Here is a 21,161-nt window from a genome sequence, read left to right as displayed (position 1 = left end):
CCAAGTCCTTCAGACACAATGAACCCAACTCCCTAGTAAATTTTGCCTGGGCACAGAGTGGGGCATCATTTCAGTTCAGTCACTCAGTCATGTCCGACACTTTGGGACCCCATGGACTGCAGCACACCAGGCCTCCCCGTCCATCACCAACTCCCGGAGTTTATACAGACCCACGTTCATTGAGTTGGTGATGCCATCCAACCATCTCATCCTCTGTTGTCCCCTTCTCCTCCTGCTTTCAATGTTTCCTAGCATCAGGGTCTTTTCAAATCTGTCAGTTCTTTGCATCAGGTGGCCAAAGTGTTGGAGCTTCAGCTTCAGCATCAGTCCTTCCAATGAATATTCAGGACTGATTTCCTTTAGAATGGACTGGTGGGATCTCCTTGCAGTCCAAGGGACTCTCAAGAGTCTTCTCCAACACCACCGTTCAAAAGCATCAATTCTTCAATGCTCAGCTTTCTTTATAGTCCAACTCGCATCTATATATGACTACTGGAAAAACCACAACTTTGACAAGATGGACCTTTGTTGGCAAAGTAATGTCTCTGCTTTTTTTTTTAGATATTTGAAATACAACTTTATTCTGATTCTAAACAAAAAGGAATGGAAACGACAGTGGCAAACAAGATCCCACCTCTCAATATTGTCATGTGACTATAGCAGTCTTATATTTGAAACTCAAGGAGGAAACAATTGTGTTCCAAACCACCTAAATATTCAGGTCCAAAAAATGAAAGTTTTTTTTTTTAAACTGCCACATTCACTCCAAAGCCCATCCATCTCCTTCAGCATCCAAAGATTAAGCACATGCTCTGCTTAGCTATATAATAAAGTGGCAAACACGCCGCACCACTGATATCACAGGACAGTTGCCTATGAAACTAGACTTCTGATGCTGGGCCCCAGCTTCACTTTCTCACAGGTCATCATCTTCATCCGGGAGACCAGTTGTCTGAGTAGCCTCTAAATCTTGCTCATACTGTGCTGCCAAGGCTGGGTCCATGACCACCTCTGGCGGGGCAAGAGCAGACACGGCGACAAACTCCAAGTTAGGGTCTCCAGTCAGTTTTCTAGCAAGCCAGAGGAAGGGCTTTTCAAAGCTGAAGTTACTTTTGGCAGAAATGTCATAGTTCTGGAGATTCTTCTTTCGGTGGAAGACAATTGACTTTGCCTTAACCTTTCTGTCCTTAATATCCACTTTGTTGCCACACAACACAATTGGGATGTTCTCACACACTCATACCAGTTCCCTATTGCCAGTTAGGCACATTCTTGTAAGTAACTCTCGATGTTACGTCAAACATACTAGCACACTGAGCTTGTATATAATAGCCATCTCTCAGTCCACCAAATTTCTCCTGACCAGCTGTACCCCATACATTGAACTTAATAGGTCCTCTGTTGGTATGGAACATAAGAGGATGGACCTCAACACCCAAGGTAGCTACATACTTCTCAAATTCACCAGTCAGATGACGCTTCATCAGTCAGATGGCTTTTCCAGTACCACCATCACCAACCAAAAAAAGTTTGAACTGAACTTGGGGTTCTCCATGGGCAGCCATTTTGCGATATTACTTCCAGAAGCATCTCCACGCCCGTCTGACTGAGCTATCTCTACTTTTTAATATGCTCTCTAGGTTGGTCTTAACTTTTCTTCCAAAGAGCAAGCGTCTCTAATTTCATGGCTGCAGTCACCATCTGCAGTGATTTTGGAGCCCCCCAAAATAAAAGTCTGTCACTGAGTGGGGCATAGATAAGCCCTTAAGATGGATCCAAGTCCAACTTGCCTGTAGAGATAAGAGTTCACAGATGGCATATGTTCTGGTTTCTCTGAGAAATAATGACCCTATTTAGATGGTGATCCTGATTCTCTATCTAGTCCCTTTATCCTTCACATAAATCATCTTTGCTTACCGATGCAGTCATGGAGATTGGATACTATAATCCACGTACATCTAATTTTCAGCATCAAGACTCCAGAGGAGTCTCCACTCCTTTCAAATGCTAACTTCACTTTCCTCTAAATCTGGGTGGGGCACTCACAGTTATGGTCTCTGCTTCTGAATCCTATCTTTGTAACCCCACAAAACACTGCTGTAATACAGATAACATAAATTTTACCCAAGGTTATGCCAGCGCCACCAAAGGAAGACCTAATCAATTCAATTCATTCTTCCTTCCTTTGTTTCAGTCAATATGGTATACTGCCTGTCTGATGCAGGCAATATAGTGATGACCAAGGCAGACATGAATCCACCAATTGCAGGGCTTCATTTGGGTGGGTGAGGGGCTGACATTAAATAGAAATCAACAAAATGATGTGTTCTCGTGAGAGAGTACTTGGTGGTAGTGGAACTTGGATCAGAAGGTCAGAGAGGAGGAACTAAGGAATCAACTATGGCAAGACATCATTTTAAAACATTCTGGACAACAGACAATGCAAAAGCTACAGGCAAGGAAGTTCTGGGAGTGTTCTAGAAACTGAAAAAAAATGTCTCCATGGTTAGAGTTGTTTTGTTGTTGTTGTCGTCGTTGGTTTCCCTGGTGGCTCAGTGGTAAAGAATCTGCCTGCAGTGCAGGAGATATAGGTTCAGTCTGTAGGTTGGGAAGGGCGGTGGAGAAGGAGATGGCAACCCACTCTGGTATTCTTGCCTGGGAAATCCAATGAACAAAGGAGCCTGGAGGATATAGCCCATGGGGTCTCAAAAGAGTTGGACATGATTTAGTGACTAAACAACAGCAACAAGGTTGGCAGTGCCTTTTCACGCCCAGGCCACAGTGCAAAGTTTGGTCTTTATCATGATATGACAAGGAGAGGGAAGTAGCAATGAAAATAAAGAAGAATGGCTGAATTTTAAGTTTATTTTGAAGATTGTCTTAATTGGACTTACTGATACAGTGGATTGGTATTTGGGGTGACTTTATTCCCACATCTCTCAAATTATATTTCAGTTTTTGTCACCATAATTATTATAAATAGATGCAAAAATATTTATAATAGGAAAAATACCCTAAGCCTCAATGCAGTTTCTTTATTCACTGAAGCCAATTTTTTTATGTCTACTATGGGAAAATCATCCATTTGGGTAATGCTGGCTCTGAAATGTTCTCTCCCAGGCTGAGCTGTGTATCTAGTATATTTTTATGGCCAAGCATTGCGGGGTATAATAGTTATTAACGTGTTTTGGTGACAGTGATGTTTGAGTGGCTGAGACCGGAGCTGGGATAAGGGTCAAATATGGTACCTATGGAAGTTAAATAGGACATAGAGTGAGGTAGGCAGGGATGGGGGACAGCAAGTTGGTTCTTTAAAAAGAGTTAGGTATAATTTTGGTGAGGGCCAGGAACTCACAAAAGCTTCAGAAAGTCTAAAGTGAAATTCCAAATATGGATCAAAATTATACTAACAAGCAAAGATGGTAGCTCGCCAGAAAGCAGAGGATAAAGTCAGAGAAAAGGTAGTTTAAGGCAAACACTCAAACTGGGGTCTGAAGTGGGAACAAGTATATCACTGGCCCTAGTGAACTTCAGCTCAAGCCTGCAGTTGATTATTGTTATTTGTGATTACTCAGTGCTTCCTGAGTCAGCCTTATCTCTTTAATGGTCCTTTTGGCTTTTAAATGACCTAGGGGTCCTCTTCTGCCAAGGAAAGCCTTGATCCAGGACTCTTTCTCTCTTCTTGTGGAAACTGAGGGCATGTGGCAGGGAGAGTGGATTAGGGACTCAGTGGAGACATTTGTTTTTCTAGACAGTGTTTCTCAAAGTGCAGTTGGGGACCATTGACATCATAAAGTGTTTGATAAAATACAGATTCCTAGGCTCACCTCCAGGATCTCCTAAGAATGGGCTGAGGAATCTGCTTCATTAGGTGGCTCCCCAGTAAATCCTAGGCACACCAGAATTTGAGAACTATCGTTCCAGGGACTGTGTTGAGGCTGATCTCTCAAAGCCCTCAGAGTTATCTTTGTCAGGTTTTTGTCTCTTAAGTGTCCCATCTTTTTCAGGGCCTGGGCCAGAATCCTGCTAGGCAGGTTTTCTGATTGAGCTTGCTGCTGCTGCTGCTAAGTCACTTCAGTTGTGTCTGACTCTGTGCGACCCCATAGACAGCAGCCCACCAGGCTCCCCCGTCCCTGGGATTCTCCAAGCAAGAACACTGGAGTGTGTTGCCATTGCCATTTCCTTCTCCAATGCATGAAAGTGAAAAGTGAAAGTGAAGTCACTCAGTCGTGTCTGACTCTTCGCGACCCCACGGATGGCAGCCTACCAGGTTCCTCCGCCCATGGGATTTTCCAGGCAAGAGTACTGGAGTGGGTTGCCATTGCCTTCTCTTGATTGAGCTTAGGTGTTTTTAAATGGTTTATATGTGGGATTTAGAATGAAATTTGTACTGTCAACTCTGAGACTTCCACCTCCTTATAGGAGAAGTGGAGGGGGGATAGTGTGAGCACAACCTGGACTTACAGGCTTATTCTGGAGGTGCTACTGCTATCTTCCCACCCCACAGAGGCTCCAGAACAAAGATGTGCAAAGGGCGGGCAGGGACACAGCTAGCTAACAGTTATTGTTCCCAGTAGTTTGGGGCCTTCTGGTGATTTTGGAGGGAGAGCAATGAGCAGTCCTGAGAAGAGATCTTAGTTCCCTCCCCAGGAATTAAACCTGGGTGGCCTGGATGAAAACCAAGAATCCTAACCACTAGACCACCAGGGACCAGAGGCTAGAAGCAAAGTGGCCCTGGCTCTTGCCTCTATTTGAAAGCAAGAATGTTTCAAGGAGGCAAACACTAAACGCAGGTACGACATTTATTATTAGAGACACAGCACAATGTATGAAAGAGCACACAGGAAAACAGTTTATCCAACTCAGGAGCAGGGCAGAGATACACACCCAGAGAGAGTGCGGACACCGAGGAGCTCAGGAATCAGACACTAGGCGGAGACACACACTGGAGAGGAGTGTGGGTGTCCTGAGTGAGGAGGACCGCGGTACAGAGGGACGTAAATCACTTATATAGGAAAGTCCTTCCGCGTCTTTGTTTCCCTTTGGCCCATTATCTTGTTTCCTTCTTCATACTGCTGGTCCATGGACCCTCCCCAAGATGCGTGTGCAACTTTTTGCCAAGATGGATCCCACCGCAGAGGCCTATGAGTGCATGTCCACGTTTATTATGGGGTGGGGTCCCCTCCCTTTTCAACCCCCAAGAAGCCTTCTGCGCTTGTGCAGACAGGGAAGTCTTCCTTGACCTCAGGAGTGGATACCTTTTCTCTTTGCTTTAGCAGAGCTCAGCTTTTACCACTAGCTTTGTCCTTGGAGGGTCTGGGTGAGAACAAAGCTTGAATTTTACTCCACTTAACAGATACCAGGTGTCCAGCCCAGAGGCCCACTGTCTCCTACCTCACTGGGCCAGAGGAGTTCTCCAAATGGCCTCTGCCCATAGCTTAGAAAATTCATGGGAGAGGGAGAAAGCCTCAGCCTGGGGTTGAACAGTATGCTTCCAGTGACAAATGAAGTAGCAAGCTTAATCTTCTTACACAGATCAAAAATTTCACTACCACTGATAAATAATTCAGCTCAAACCTGCGTACTCTGGTAAACACAGCATTCTGATTTAACTCTTCTGGCTGGTACCTCTTTTACAACTCAGCTGAACACTGAAATCTTGGGAGATTTCTCTAAATGCAAAGCACTTACAAAAGCAGAATATGTGTTCCAAAGCTATCTTTTTTTTTTTGCTCTCAAATTCACTTTTGTTTACCTCCCCCTAACATCTGTAGGAAATTTGATGCTATATCTAAAAACGCAGAAAAAGCCAAGTAAAGCCGGGAATGGCTTTCATATTGATTTTCCCCACTCACTGTAAATGTCTGTTGCCATCCAGTGGTTGTGATGAAAATATCCAACCTCTACTTTTTAACCTCATCTGAAGCCACTAGGATTTGAAATTACACGTTTCAAATTTACAGAGTTCCTGGGTTAGGATGTAAGAAAATGTATCTTTCAGTGATTTTCCAGTGTCCATGTGACTGCACCGTTTGTATAGGGATTGATCATTTAAATTGTCATCCATATTTTCCTTGAAATAAGCACGAGGACAGAGGTCAAAAAAAATTCCTAAAAGGGTAACCTGGTTTGTACCAGAATTAATTTTAAGTTAGCCATTTTGCCTGTGCCCAAAAATATAATATCATATAGGATTCATGAATCAAAGTTTCATACTAACTGGAGTTTTTTGATCAACACCCTCCTTTTATATTGAAGTCAGATTTGAGGTACAATCAGTTGTTCTCGGTGATGTTGCAGGGGTAAAAGAACCAAAATTTGAGATAAGGTCTCCTGGCTCTGATCCAGTGCCCTTTTCCAACTAAATTGATTTCCAGGTAGTTGACTTGTTTGTAAGTAAACCTAAATGCTTCTGTATGTGAGGTGGCTTTATAATTTGGAGATTAAGATTTAATATCTTAAACATATACTGCTGTAAATAGTTTTATAATGGTGCATGAAGCACAGTTAGATCAAGTGGTAGTGTGGTCAATGATGTGGAAATTCAGTCCAGTCACCTGCAGAGGATTTAATTTTTTTTCTAATTTTTAAATTTTAGGTTAGCCAAGTGATGGTCAAATCACTTTACATAGAGTCACAGTTTTCTCAAATGTTAGACAAATAAAATCATAAATAACTTGGTTCTAGATATGAGTAGAATGGCCTCATTGTTGATGTGTCCTTTTTATTTTCTCTCTCTTCCCTTTGTTGGGGTCCACATTTTAAAGCCCTTTCTTATTCTGAAAACAGAATCTTGAAATTTTGAGTAGATTTTATTTATCCCACAAGTCTGTGCTCTACTTCAGTTAGTTCAGTCTCTCAGTCATGTCCGACTCTTTGCGACCCCATGAATCGCAGCATGCCAGGTCTCCTTGTCCATCACCAACTCCCGGAGTTCACTCAGACTCACGTCCATCGAGTCAGTGATGCCATCTAGCCATCTCATCCTCTGTCGTCCCCTTCTCTTCCTGCCCCCAATCCCTCCCGGCATCAGAGTCTTTTCCAATGAGTCAACTCTTCGCATGAGGTGGCCAAAGTACTGGAGTTTCAGCTTCAGCATCATTCCTTCCAAAGAAATCCCAGGGCTGATCTCCTTTAGAATGGACTGGTTGGATCTCCTTGCAGTCCAAGGGACTCTCAGGAGTCTTCTGCAACACCACAGTTCAAAAGCATCAATTCTTTGGCGCTCAGCCTTCTTCACAGTCCAACTCTCACATCCATACATGACCACAGGAAAAACCATAGCCTTGACTAGCCGGACCTTTGTTGGCAAAGTAATGTCTCTGCTTTTGAATATGCTGTCTAGGTTGGTCATAACTTTCCTTCCAAGGAGTAAGCGTCTTTTAATTTCATGGCTGCAGTCACCATCTGCAGTGATTTTGGAGCTCCCAAAAATAAAGTCTGACACTGTTTCCACTGTTTCCCCATCTATTTCCCATGAAGTGATGGGACCGGATGCCATGATCTTCATTTTCTGAATGTTGAGCTTTAAGCCAACTTTTTCACTCTCCTCTTTCACTCTCATCAAGAGGCTTTTTAGTTCCTCTTCACTTTCTGCCATAAGGGTCATGTCATCTGCATATCTGAGGTTATTGATATTTCTCCCAGCAATCTTGATTCCAGCTTGTGTTTCTTCCAGTCCAGAGTTTCTCATGATGTACTCTGCATATAAGTTAAATAAGCAGGATGACAATATACAGCCTTGACGTACTCCTTTTCCTATTTGGAACCAGTCTGTTGTTCCATGTCCAGTTCTAACTGTTGCTTCCTGACCTGCATACAGATTTCTCAAGAGGCAGGTCAGGTGGTCTGGTATTGCCATCTCTTTCAGAATTTTCCACAGTTTATTGTGATCCACACAGTCAAAGGCTTTGGCATAGTCAATAAAGCAGAAATAGATGTTTTTCTGGAACTCTCTTGCTTTTTCTATGATCCAGCGGATGTGCTCTACTTACAAAGCCAAAAATCCTGGCTTTCACTTTGACTTCTAAACCCCTAGTTCCTGTGTAGACCACATCTTTCCCTCAGATCCTGTTCAGTTCAGTTCAGTTCAGTCACTCAGTCGTGTCTGACTCTTTGCAACCCCATGGACTGCAGCACACGAGGCCTCCCTGTCTATCACCAGCTCCCAGAGTTTACTCAAACTCATATCCATTGAGTCAGTGATGCCATCCAACCATCTCATCCTCTGTCATCCCCTTCTCCTCCCACTTTCAATCTTTCCCAGCATCAGGGTCTTTTCCAGTGAGTTAATTCTTCGCATCAGGTGGCCAAAGTATTGGAGTTTCAGCTTCAGCATCAGTACAGCAGAGACTAATGCCCTGGAGATTGATGGCAAAGTCCTCTTGGAAAAAGATACTTTTATGTTTCAGCTATACTGTTCATCTGTCAAATCTGGACTGATTTGCCTCTAAGATGAGGCAGAAGATCGTTCACTTGAACTGTAAGTTTTATCTCCCTTTTGCATATTTGTTCTTGTGATTTATAAATGCTCATTTTGTAACGGGTAAAGATGGATCAGTTTCCACCAAATTGATACTTTCTCTTCAATCGTTTGCTTTCCTGGAGGCTCAGCTGGTAAAGAATCCACCTACAATGCAGGAGACACCGGTTCCATTCCTGGGTTGGGATGATCCCCTGGAGAAGGGAACAACTACCCACTCCAGTATTCTGGCTTGGAAAATTCCGTGGACTGTATAGTCCATGGGGTCTCAAAGAGTCAGACCCGACTAAGTGACTTTCACTTTCACTTCACTTCCATAGTGTAGCGTCATTGCTGGGTAAGACTGTTTTGTCAGCCCCTGCATTTTCTAGCCCTCTTTGCATGTAGATGAAGCTAAACACCTGATTGTTATCAGTGGGATGTAATTGGAAGTGATGTGGGTCACATCTGGGGCAAGGTGGCTAAGATGTAGTTGTGCCTTTTCTTCCTTCAGGCTGTGAGGGATAACAAAAGGGAAGGCGCCTGGGCCTCTGAATGACTGCTTGGAGGGAAGCTGCCTGCTAATGAACACACATATTGCTCTATTAAGTTAGCCCCAAAACAGATTTCTCCCATGGTAAGGGTTATTTGTTACTATAGCCAGCCTCATCTTGACTAGTATGGTAACTCATGATGTAAAGCTGAGGTTAAGAAAGAAGATCTACAGTTAGAACGTATGTTGGACCATATGTCCCACAGTTGTAGAAGTTTTATGTTTTGCCTCTCCTTCTCTCTACCTTTCTCCTTTGTACTCTCCTTTGCTGATGCTAATTGATCCTACTGTTAGAAATGCTGGTGAGGTAACTGAGCAAATTAGAAAATAACACTCTTGTCCTCAAGATGTTCTGTTGCTACTTATCTAAATATTGTCATAAAACTGAACAAATCTTTAATAACCACAAGGTGAATAGTTCATGTTCTCTGGAGTTCTGAAAAGCAAGAAGCAGCCCTGCTGGTGACCCTCAGGCCCACTAGAACAGAAGCATAGAAAGTTTCTGTGAGACAGAACACCGGGAGAACTGAAGAAGTCCCACTGATAGGGCTAGCCCAAGGCAGGATCTTGGGGTCCTCTACCTCCCACATCTGGTGTATCCCTGACCTGCAGCTACTCAAGACCCCCCACTTTGGAACCCAGTGCTCCTGAGATCACCTGCTTCCCTTTCAGAAATGCATTTTCTGTATCCTGTTTCCCTGGAGTCCCTGATACTCTCCATTTCCTAGAGTGCACTATAGAGGTAATGTAACAAACCAGTTCTTTTTGTGTGTGTGTTAGCGAGCTACTGTGTGATCCCTTCTATGTAACAGATCTGAAGGAATGAACCACCCGAGGGTAGAGCTGGTCTACTCTGGAGAGTCGTTTTCTCAGTCCAAGACTCTGTTTTCAATACTAAGTGTTCTGAAACACAAATGTATCTGAATCTAATATAAACCAGAATGCCCATTTCCAGTTTACCTGGAGATGTGTCAGGAGAATTCCACCCCAATGTGGAGATAAGCTCATTGTTGCCTGGTGGGCATAGAATTGGGGCAAGAAAAGTAGATTGTTTCATTGAAAATTTCCACCATACTTTGGCAGCCTGTGAACTGTTCTGGTCTCTAAGAACTTGGGTCCTTAACTAGAATCAGAGCAGCTATTCCCTGCTGCTGCTGCTAAGTCACTTCAGTCATGTCCGACTCTGTGCAACCCCATAGGTGGCAGCCCACCAGGCTTCCCCGTCCCTGGGATTTTCCAGGCAAGAACACTGGAGTGGGTTGCCATTTCCTTCTCCAATGCATGAAAATGAAAAGTGAAAGTGAAGTCGCTCAGTCGTGTCCGACTCTAGCGACCCCATGGACTGCAGCCTGCCAGGCTCTTCCATCCATGGGATTTTCCAGCCAAGAGTACTAGAGTGGGGTGCCATTGCCTTCTCCGAGCTATTCCCTGTGCCCGTGCCTAAAGTGTTTCCTGCCTGGTGGCCCCTTATCTAGAGTACCTTTCTCCAAACTCTGTATTGTTTTAACTGCGTATCATGAACCAGCTGGGTTTGGATCCTGGTTCTACCATTTGATACTAGCTGTGATTTTCAGCAGTTACCCTGTCTGCACTTAGATTTTTTCACTTGTTCTAAATGGAGAATAGTACCAGCATCACAGGATTCTTGTGATAAGTAATTTAGATGATTTAAGTTATTACCCTCTCATTTTATTACTATTTAAATATTTATGTTAATAATAACCATACAGTGAGTGGAGCTTTGGAAGAATCTAGTCCAGCTACTCATTTAGTACAAAAATTCTTTCATAATATTTCAAATATCTTACAGGTTATCTCTATATGCTGCAGTTTGGCTGTTTTCCAGTGATTAATATGAAGTTGACTTGATCTCATTAATAAGCTCATTCCTAAGCATATTGTTGAATGGGTTGCCCATAGGGAGGTTTCTTAAAGCCCACAGACCCAACTGATCATCTTTTTGAGTAGTTTTTTTTTTTCCCAAGATACATATGCTTAGGCCCTACTCTAAATATCCCAGAGTATAATCTTTGAGTGTTACATATGTCGATGAGTACTTTCAATGTCCCTTGGGTGATTTAACATGTCTATCTAGGGTTTACTGCTACTGCGTTAACTCCATCCATGGTGTATGGGCTCCCAATAGTCTCATTTGTTGTCTCTCCCTAGGCTCCAGTATTCTCTATTTAGTTTGTTTGAGTTAGGCCATACTTTAGTAAGGAACCCTCAAATCTCAACGGCTTATCTCAACAGATGTTTATTTCTAGCTCATATAAAATCTTATGCTTATTGATGGGAGCTCTTTTTTTATCCAATTACAAGGGATCCAAGCTTCCTCCCTCCCATGCCACTGAATATCAACATATAGCTTCCCAGGTTTCCACCCCAGGGGAAGAGAGAGCTGGAGGGGCACATTAGCTCTTCAAAGCTTCCTCCTGGAAATGAAACATGTCACTTTTGCTTATGGTCCATTGGCCAGAATTAGTAATGTGACTCTCCCCTGATGCATGGGACACTGTGGAAACTGGATGAGCATCAAGTCTTTATCACAGACCTCTTGTGTAATTATCTCTTACTGTAGATCTTCATAGTACTTATCATTACCCAGTATATTAAATATGCATTTTTATTGTTTATTTCTTGTTCTTACCACATAGATCTTAAGCTCTTTGAGATTACATACTTTCTTTCAGTGCTCTATTTCCAGTGCCTACAATTGCACCTGATAAGTTTTTAAGAGACTCAATAAACATTTGGTGACTAAATGAGCAGTGACTCTAGACACACAGATGAAGCCCCAGAAGTATATTATGGGATTTTATTGTATGTCAGTGTGTTTTATAGATTGTACTCTTTTCTAAGAGCTCATTTAAATGTTATTGAATCCAGTGAAAGATTAAAGAATAATAGGCTAATTAAGAAGAGAACATTGCTTGTGAATCCCCACTTACTCATGAAGGGCATCTACCTCTTGGCTGCACTCTCCTAGAGTGATCAGCCCAGGAAAGGGCAAATGGAGTCAGCAAAGAAAGATGCTTTCTGAGGTTCCGCTGATAAAGCCAATAATAGATTTGAGTTGACAAAGCAGAAGGTGACATCACTGTAGGCCACTGTTCAGCTTTTCTTTGCTGAGCCTATGGAATTTGTGCAAGACTAGTCTGTTGAAACTTTATAACCCTCATAAAATGGGAAAACTTTCTGCAGTAAATGCTTCTTGTTGTTTTGAATACAGCACAACCCAATTAAAAATAAGGTTTGTTATTAAAGTTGTATTACATAGTGATTAAGGCATGAGCTCTGGAATCAGACAGCTTTGGGTTTGAACCCTAGTCTACCACTTGCTGGCTTAAAACTTCTGAGGCTTCATCTGTAAAATATGGCTAGTAATTCCTACTCTCTTGAATTGTAATGAAATGTAAATTGAATACATTGAAACTGTTTTTAAAGAGCTTAGGCTAGTAGAAGACCTGGCACATTGTAAATGGAAGCAGTTATTATCACATTTCATGATTTGATCACGTTTTCTGTACAGGCAGGCTGCCATCGTAATGGTGGTTATGAAGGGTAAGGCAGCACAGATGGGCTCCCCTTGGTAGATCACCCCTTGGCCTTCCGAGGCTGTCTGTATGGCAGGCCTCCAGATCATAGCCACAGTAGCCTGGCCATGCACCTGAGCTCCATCAGCATCTTGCCCTTCTTCTGTGCACTCAGCATTTCTGTTATCCAGAATGCAGAAGATCCAAGTGGACTGCTTCATCACCATTTGATGCTCTCCTGTCACACCTCACCTCATCAGTATTTAGCTTAAGCTCCCAACTCTGGTCCAATCAGATTTCTGTCAACACAGAATGACCAGGCAGTAGCAGCTTAAACAGAAATAACCATTAAGACTATTTTCCATTACAGGGCTTCCCTATAGCTCAAATGGTAAAGAATCTTCCTGCAATGCAAGAGACCAGGGTTCAACCCCTGGGTTGGGAAGGTCCTCTGGAGAAAGGAATGGCAATCCACTCCAGTATTCTTGCCTGGAGAATTCCATGGACAGACAAGCCTGACAGGTTGCAGTCCATGGGGTCGCAGAGTCGGACACGACTGAGCAACTAGCCCACGCACACAATGAACACACATATACTTTCCTTTAAAAGGGACTGAATTCATGGCAGACTTGGAATGTTGCAGATGCCTCTTCCTCATTTCTCAAAGCATGACTCTACACAAAAAAGATTCACCCCTCTGATTTGTTTGTATGGGAAACTATATTTGAAATAACATTGGGGGCAAGGTTTAGCAACCTTCTCACCATTATAAACATGAAATCTCCCCTTTAGAGTTAGAGAGACAAATCCTTGAGGGTTTCTTATATAAAATGCTTCAGATAATGGCCATTTCTTTCAAAAATCACTTCCTTTTTTTTTATATGCTTTCAGTTATCCTAAGTGGGGAGGAAACTTTGACATTCTTCCACTCCAGGGCAGTCTCTTGTCTGCCTGGTCCCCTAGAAGCAGGCAGACTGGCATCAGGCAGGGGCAGGATTTGTGCAGTATTTCTGTCCCCATCTAGGGAGGTTTCTTACAATATCTTGCTTACTTGGTAAATTTTGCTTTATCTTCTTTGTCCAACATTTTCATGATTTCAAAAATAATTGTTCATTAGCCCACTCCAGAAATCCACACAGGGTATTTCACAATAATATTTAAGCACTGACAAAGTGCTTAAAATAGTATGTATTTTAATCATTCTTTAAAGGAGACAAGATTAGGGTTGACCCTTCAAATACTTAATTCTTACCTCTGATTTGAATGAGCACTCATGCTTCTATTTTTTTCAAGATATTTAAAATAGATTATTATAGAAAATTTCAAAGATACATTGGAGAGAATAGTATAATGAATTTCCAAATATAGAGCTACAAAATTTAATGGTACCATTTTTATCATGTTTCACCTAATTTGGGGGGAGCATTTGAAAATTAAGTCTCAGCCACCAATATGTTTCCTCTCCTAAATACTTCAGTGTGCTCTCTAAAACTAGGAACTCTTCTTATGTAACCACAGGACCACTAGATGTAACCATCTAATGCCCAGTTCATATTTAAATTTCTTAAGAATCCTCTGCCTTTTTTCAGTTGGTCACTTTTAATTAGCCAATGAACAAATATCCCTCTTCTATTTTTCAGTTATACTAACTGTAATAAGAACATGAAACAGTGGAAACTTCCCTTGGTTAGTGTTTTATATGATGATTAGATATATTTTCTTTTTTCCCAATATTTAATATGAAAATTTTCAAGCATACAGACTAATAATACAGAACAATTGAAATAATTCTTCAGCGCGTACCTGTTTACATGGTCTTATTTTAAATTCTTTCCCTACCTTTTTATTGTGACTGGGACTTGATAGTCTTTATACCTCAGATTCAGTGAGAAAGTGAGTATTCTGTGACTCCTTTTTAGGTGGAAGCCTTACATAATGTTTGTAAAGCAGATGGATAATATGCTGATTACTTTGCATGGTTTATAAATCTTGAGGGTATCTTCTTCTCCAACTGGGTAGCCTATGCCAACCTATAAATATTCTTAAGCCTGGCTTTCAGTTGGCAGTGTTTTTCTGGGGCATCCCCAGAGAGCCAGGTGCTGTGTGCTGTTGACAGCGGCATCACCATTGCGGGTTAAGTGAGAAAAGAACAAGCCACCCCATCTAATACTGAAGCAATTGGAACAGGCAGTGTGTTTACACCTTATGCAGTGTCAGTTGTATTTCAACAGTATCCAAAAATATCATGGAAAGGTACTTAGAAAAGAGAAAAACAAATCTGGTTTTTAAAATGTCTATCTGAGGGTTGCTGCTGTTGCTATGGAGATCAGAGAAGCAGATTTTCACAGCTTTACCACACTGAGCTTGCTTTTGAACAGATTCATGAGACTTGTGAGCTTTTTTTCCTCCTATTCTAGGTGGTTTTGTTAGACATAACCTTGCCTGAATAACATTAACATACCGCTTGTGTGAAAGCACGTTAGATGCTAATGCTTGGAGTTGTTTTTAGCAGAACAGTTTAACAATACCAGATTCATTTTTCATCTGCATGTTTTTAAATAGACTCATTCTCCTAATCAGCGTTAACATAGAGCTCAGCTTGGAGCATAAGGAAATGTTAGTTTAATATTTTAGTGCCATCTGCTGTAAGTTTCATGGCATTCTACCCCATCTGGTTTATTTGCAGCTATTCCTCCCCTCCTTTTTTTTAGTCTTAGTAGAACGCAGCAAATCTCTTTCCAAATCTTTTGTAATATTTGGCCCTGTTCCTTCCTACTGATCACTGGCTGAGGCTTTCGTCAGAGGAATATGTTCCCTTGGCTCTGGGTGTTCATTTCCTGAAGACTTCCATTTCGATTTAGTGGGATATGCGTGTGCATGCTTTCATATATGTGTGATAATGATCAAGCAGTTAACATATTCCTAGACCTCTTTGCTTTATCTCAAATGATAGTTTGTTGATGAGTGAATATTTGTAAATTCAGCAGCATCACTAGGTAAATAATTATTGAAAGCCTATTAACATGCCAGGCTTTTTCCTAGGCACAGTGGGGGTCAGGGGGAGAGTGGCAAACAAAGCAGATGCCCTGCTCCCGTGGAGTTCAGTTAGTGGAGGAGTCTAACAATATACAAGGAAACACATACTATAGTATCACATATTATAGTATAGTGGTAAGTGCTGTGAATTAAAAAATAAAGCAGGCTAAGGGGAGCTGCTTTAAATAGGATGGTCAAAAATAGATGATAGAATTAAAATATTGTAATGAACACCTCTAACCTTAAGGTCACTAACAAGGACAACAAATGTGCCCTTCAACCCTGTGCCTTGAGGGTCTTGTTAAAGTCAACTTATTGTTAATCAGTTATCTTTTAACATTAAGCAGAAACATTACACAGATGAAAAATCTGTCCTTTAAGAGCTGTCAGACAGTTTGTGCTGTTGCTCTGGAACTTGGTGGACCTAGGATTTGATTTAGGTGAGCTGTAATTCAGCACGTGATTAGAGCTCCCATATGTGTCTAATTCTCTGCTAGGTTCTGTGGGGACACCTGAGGACTTTAAGTCAGAACCTACTCTCCAGAAGTAGCTTTTAAGTGAATATTCCACTAACCCTCAACCCATCCAGGGGTTAGAATAAATACAAATGGAAATGTAAATAATAGCACCAGGTACCGTTATGATTAATTCTCACCACAAATGCTGTCAGTTTTAAGTTCAATATTGGGTGTCAGAGGAGGGAAAAGTGTGAAGATATCCAGTGCACTTCTCTGTACCTACCCTCTTTAAAGATCGGTTTGCACCAAAGCATTGAGCACATGGAGATTACTAATATTCCTGTCATTAGAAACAAAGGATTTTCTCAATTACGTAATTAGAGCTATGAACAACCAGGTGGATTCCGGTGTGCGTATTCTATGTGTTTGCTCACACATGTTAATCTACTAACACGTTCAAGTGCGCATTCATTCATTCAAGAATCAAATCTCTGGCACCTACTGCATGGTTGCGACGGGGCTGTGTCTGGACAAAGATAATAAGATAACAGTCTTTGCCCATGAGGCATTTGTAAGGACAGACAAATACACAAATTAATGCAATAAAGTGTTATAGGAATAATAAAAGCCATGCCTTTCCTAGCTCTCTCTATGTTACTGATTTACATTGCCATGATTGAGATGTTGTATGAGTACTCTGACCTTACTGGCCTGATTTTCCGATATCTTAAAAAATCTGGGGCATGGAAAAGTATTAGTAGAATAATGATTCCTATCCCTTTCTTACCTTGAGGAGAAAGATTGAATTGTCTGAAGTGATGACAGCATTTGTTTTGGCTTACTGTGAAATGAGCCACATAAACAGAATCGTTGATTCAATAGCTTGAATACCATCACTAGATGCTGTAGTGATAGTACAGCAGTGGGAGTTGAACAAAGGGTAAAAATGTATTTTCTCTCTGTTTTTCTGTTTATACAGTGTACTTGAAGTCACTGGCTAACTTCAGAGACTCATTAGCCTTCTGTATAATTAGATAAAAATGCTTACCTCAGTAGAGGCTGATCCCAGGGTAGCTGCAAAGTGAGGTGGGTTGGTGCTGTGTTCATTCCTAAGGATTCACAGCTCCTCTGCCCTATGCCTGGGCGCTTGTGGTAGGCTGCATGAAAGCAAAAGTAAAATTGATTTTGGGAACAGGGGGAAGCTGTTGAATGTCTAATTTATCCTCCACTCTCTGGGGTGCTTTTAATAAGCTTTTTCTGTGTATAAAGGAGAATTTAAAGTCCATTCTATTACCCTTACTGTATATAAAATTTTCATCCAGTTGAGTTCTACTTTTCAAAGCCAAGGAAGTGTTTGTTCGGCTAACTAAAAACTATAAATGCTGCTTTTTGCTGAGTGTTTATTATTGATGGTCCAGCTTTCTGATTACTCACTTCTCCTCCTATCCCCCGATCCAATATGCTCAGTTGGCATCAAAATGGTATTTTTATGGTCTTTGGTGCAACCTTTGTGAGAGGTGGATTTTTCCTCCTAATCTTTGTGTCAGGGAAAGTCAGTAGTAGCAGCAGCTGCAGAAGGTCAAACTCCAGGAATAACATTGGCTCTTTCCAGATGCTTTTCTCTTCTCTCTTCCCTCTCGCTAACTGGCAGCTTGATTTTTTCTATAATTTCCTTTTAGCTTCCCCGATGGTGTGGTGATAAAGAATTCGCCTGTTAATGCAGGAGATGTGGAGACCCAGGCTCAATCCCTGGGCCTAGAAGATTCCCTGGAGTAGGAAATGGCAACCCTCTCCCATATTCTTGCCTGGAAAATTCCATGGGGTTACAAAAAGTAGCAGACAACTCAGCACACAGACATAATTTCCTTTACTTCTGTGCTGTCTACACAGGACAATTCTGAATTCAAAAAAGAAAAACCTGGCCATCACTTTATTCTGTTGTAGGGTCATCCTGTCAATGGAAACAAGGACTAGTGTGTAGATGCTATTGACTCGAGGCCTTTGGAGTTCTAAAAGCTGACTTTTAGGTGCCAGCAGGTTTTCAAAGGTCTGACTATTTCTTCCCCTGATTGTGCCCACTGTTTTTTCATTCCGTCTTCACAAAGGCATAAGGAGTAGTTTGCTGAGTGGGAACATTGTTAAATATTGGATGGGATTTTTGAGTAATGTTGTTTAATCTCAATAGATCTCTGAACCTCACAGAAATTTGACTATTTGAAGGTTGTTCATAAAAGGATTAGAATTCTTGAATTTTTATGATGGGACCATGATATGGTCTGAATATTTGTGTTCCTCTCCAAAATAAATTCCTATGTTGAAATACTAATTCCCAAAGATTATGAGGTGAAGTTTTTGAGAAATGTTTAAGAAACCATTGCCTATCCAAAGTCATGAAGATTTACCTTTGTGTTTTCTTCTAAGAGTTTTATATTTTTGGCTCTTACATTTAAGTCTTTGATGCATTTTGAGTTAATTTTTTATTTAGTGTGAGATAGGAGTTCATTCTTTTGTATGTGGATATCCAGTGGAGGTGATGAAATTCCAAATGAGCTATTTCAAATCCTAAAAGATTATTGCTGTGAAAGTACTTCACTCAATATGCAAGCAAATTTGGAAAACTCAGCAGTGGCCACAGGACTGGAAAAGGTCAGATTTTGTTCCAATCCCAAAGAGAGGTCAAAGAATGTTCAAACTGCCATACAGTTGTGCTCATTTCACATGCTAGCAAGGTAATGCTCAAAATCCTTCAAGCTAGGCTTAATAGTACATGAACTGAGAACTTCCAGATGTACAAGCTAGATTTAGAAAAGGCAGAGGAACCAGAGATCAAATTGCCAACATTCACTGAATCACAGAAAAAACAAGGGAATTAAAAAAAAATCTACTTTTGCTTCATTGACTATGCTAAAGCCATTTACTATGTGAAAATACTACTGTATTTCCACAGCAAACTGTGGAAAATTCTTCAAGAGATGGGAATACCAGACCACATTACCTGCCTCCTGAGAAACCTATATACAGGACAAGAAGCAACAGACTGGACATGGAACAACAGGCTGGTTCAAAATAGGGAAAAGAGTACGTCAAGTCTGTACTGCATATTGCCACCCTGCTTATTTAACTTGTACGCAAAGTACATCATGCGAAATGCTGGGGTAGATGGCTCAGAAGCTGGAATCAAGATTGCTGGGAGAAATATTAACAACCTCAGATATGCAGATGATACCACTCTAATGGCAGAAAGTGAAGAAAAACTAAAGAGCCTCTTGATGATGGTGAAAGAGGAGAGTGAAAAAGCCATCTTAAAGCTCAACATTTAAAAAACGAAAATCATGTCATCCAGTCCCATTACTTCATGACAGATAGATGGGGGAAAAGTGGAAACAATGATAGATTTTCTTTTGGGGGGCTCCAAAATCACTGTGGATAGTGACTGGAGCCATGAAATTAAAAGACACTTGCTCCTTGGAAGAAAAGCTATGACCAACCTAGACAGCATATTAAAAAGCAGAGATATTACTTTGCCAACAAAGATCCTTCTAGTCAAAGCTATGGTTTTTCCAGTAGTCATGTATGGTTGTGAGAGTTGGACCATAAAGAAGGCTGAGTGCCAAAGAATTGATGTTTTCCAATTGTGCTGGAGAAGACTCTTGAGAGTCCCTTGGACAGCAAGATCAAACTAGTCAATCTTAAAGGAAATCAACTCTGAATATTCATTGGAAGGACTGATGCTGAAGTGGAAGCTACAATACTTTGGCCACCTGATGCAAAGAGCCAACTCATTGGAAAAGACCCTAATGCTGGGAAAGATTGAGGACAGGAGGAGAAGGGGGCAGCAGAGGATTAAAAGGTTGGACGGTAAAGCTTTTGTCTACAATGCAGGAGACCTGGGTTCGATCCCTGGGTTGGGAAGATCCACTGGAGAAGGAAATGGCAATCCACTCCAGTACTATTGCCTGGAACATCCCATGGACAGAGGAGCCTGGTAGGCTATAGTCCATGGGGTCGCAAAGAGTCGGACATGACTGAGCAACTTCACTTTCACTAGCATCACTGACTTAATCAATAGACATGAGTTTGGGCAAAGTCTGGGATATAGTGAAGGACAGGGAAGCCTGGCATGCTACTGTTCATAGGGTCGCAAAGAGTTGGACACAACTTACTGACTGAACAACAGCATCCAGTTGTTCAGGAATCATTTGTTAAAAAGACAGTTTTCCTTTGAAACATCTTCTTATCCTTGTCAGAAAACAATTGAAAACTTCCCTGGTGGTACAGTGGATAAGACTCTGCCTGCCAATGCAGAGGACATGGGTTCAATTCCTGGCCCAGGAAAATTCCATATGCCACAGAGCAACTAAGCCCATGCACCGCAGCTACTGAGGCTGCATGCTGTAACTACTGAAGACCATGGACCTGGAGCTTGTGCTCCTCAACAAGGGAAGCCACCGCAGTGAAAAGCCCAAGCACTACAACTAAGAATAGCCCCTACTCAGCACACTAGATAAACCCTGCTCACAGCAACAAAGATCCAGTGCAGCAACGAAGATCCAGCGCAACTAAAAATAAATTTAAAAATTATTTTAAAAGAACAGTTGACCATAAATGTGGGACTTTATTTCTAGATTATCAGTTATATCCCATCATTCTATATTTCTAGCCTTATGCTAGTACCATACTATTTTGATTAATGTAGCTCTGGATAGGGCTTCCCTGGTGGCTTAGACGGTAAAAAATCTGCCTGCAAAGTGGGAGACCTGGATTTGATCCCTGGGTTGGGAAGATCTCTGGGAGGAGAGCATGGCAACCCACTCCAGTATTCTTGCCTGGAGAATCCCCATGAACAGAGGAGCCTGGTGGGCTACAGTCCATGGGGTCTCAAAGAGTCAGATATGACTGAGCCACAAAGCATTGCACAGCTCTGTCTAAGTGAAATCTAGAAGTGTAAGCCTTCTAACCTTTTCTTTTTCAATATTGGTTTAGCTGTTCTGGGTCCTTTGCATTTCCATATGAGTTTTAGAGTCAACTGAAAAGCAGAAATTGATAAAGGTTGCTTGGATTTTGATAGGGATCCCTTGATAGGGATTGTGTTGAATTTGTAGTTTGGAGAATATTGC

The 21,161-nt window shown here is 41.6% G+C and overlaps 1 protein-coding gene and 1 pseudogene across 1 annotated transcript in view; one reads left to right on the top strand and one right to left on the bottom strand.

Moving 5' to 3' along the window:
* Positions 1 to 21,161, top strand: part of RTN1 (reticulon 1) — a 121,290-nt gene that overhangs the window by 16,381 nt on the left and 83,748 nt on the right. The gene's annotated exons all lie outside the window — the stretch shown is intronic.
* LOC129621614 (GTP-binding nuclear protein Ran-like) lies at positions 419 to 1,565 on the bottom strand (annotated as a pseudogene).

Source organism: Bubalus kerabau, chromosome 10, assembly GCF_029407905.1.
Source record: "Bubalus kerabau isolate K-KA32 ecotype Philippines breed swamp buffalo chromosome 10, PCC_UOA_SB_1v2, whole genome shotgun sequence".
Lineage (NCBI taxonomy): Eukaryota > Metazoa > Chordata > Mammalia > Artiodactyla > Bovidae > Bubalus > Bubalus kerabau.
Note: the sequence above shows the minus strand (reverse complement) of the source record. Positions and strands in the feature narration are given on the sequence as shown.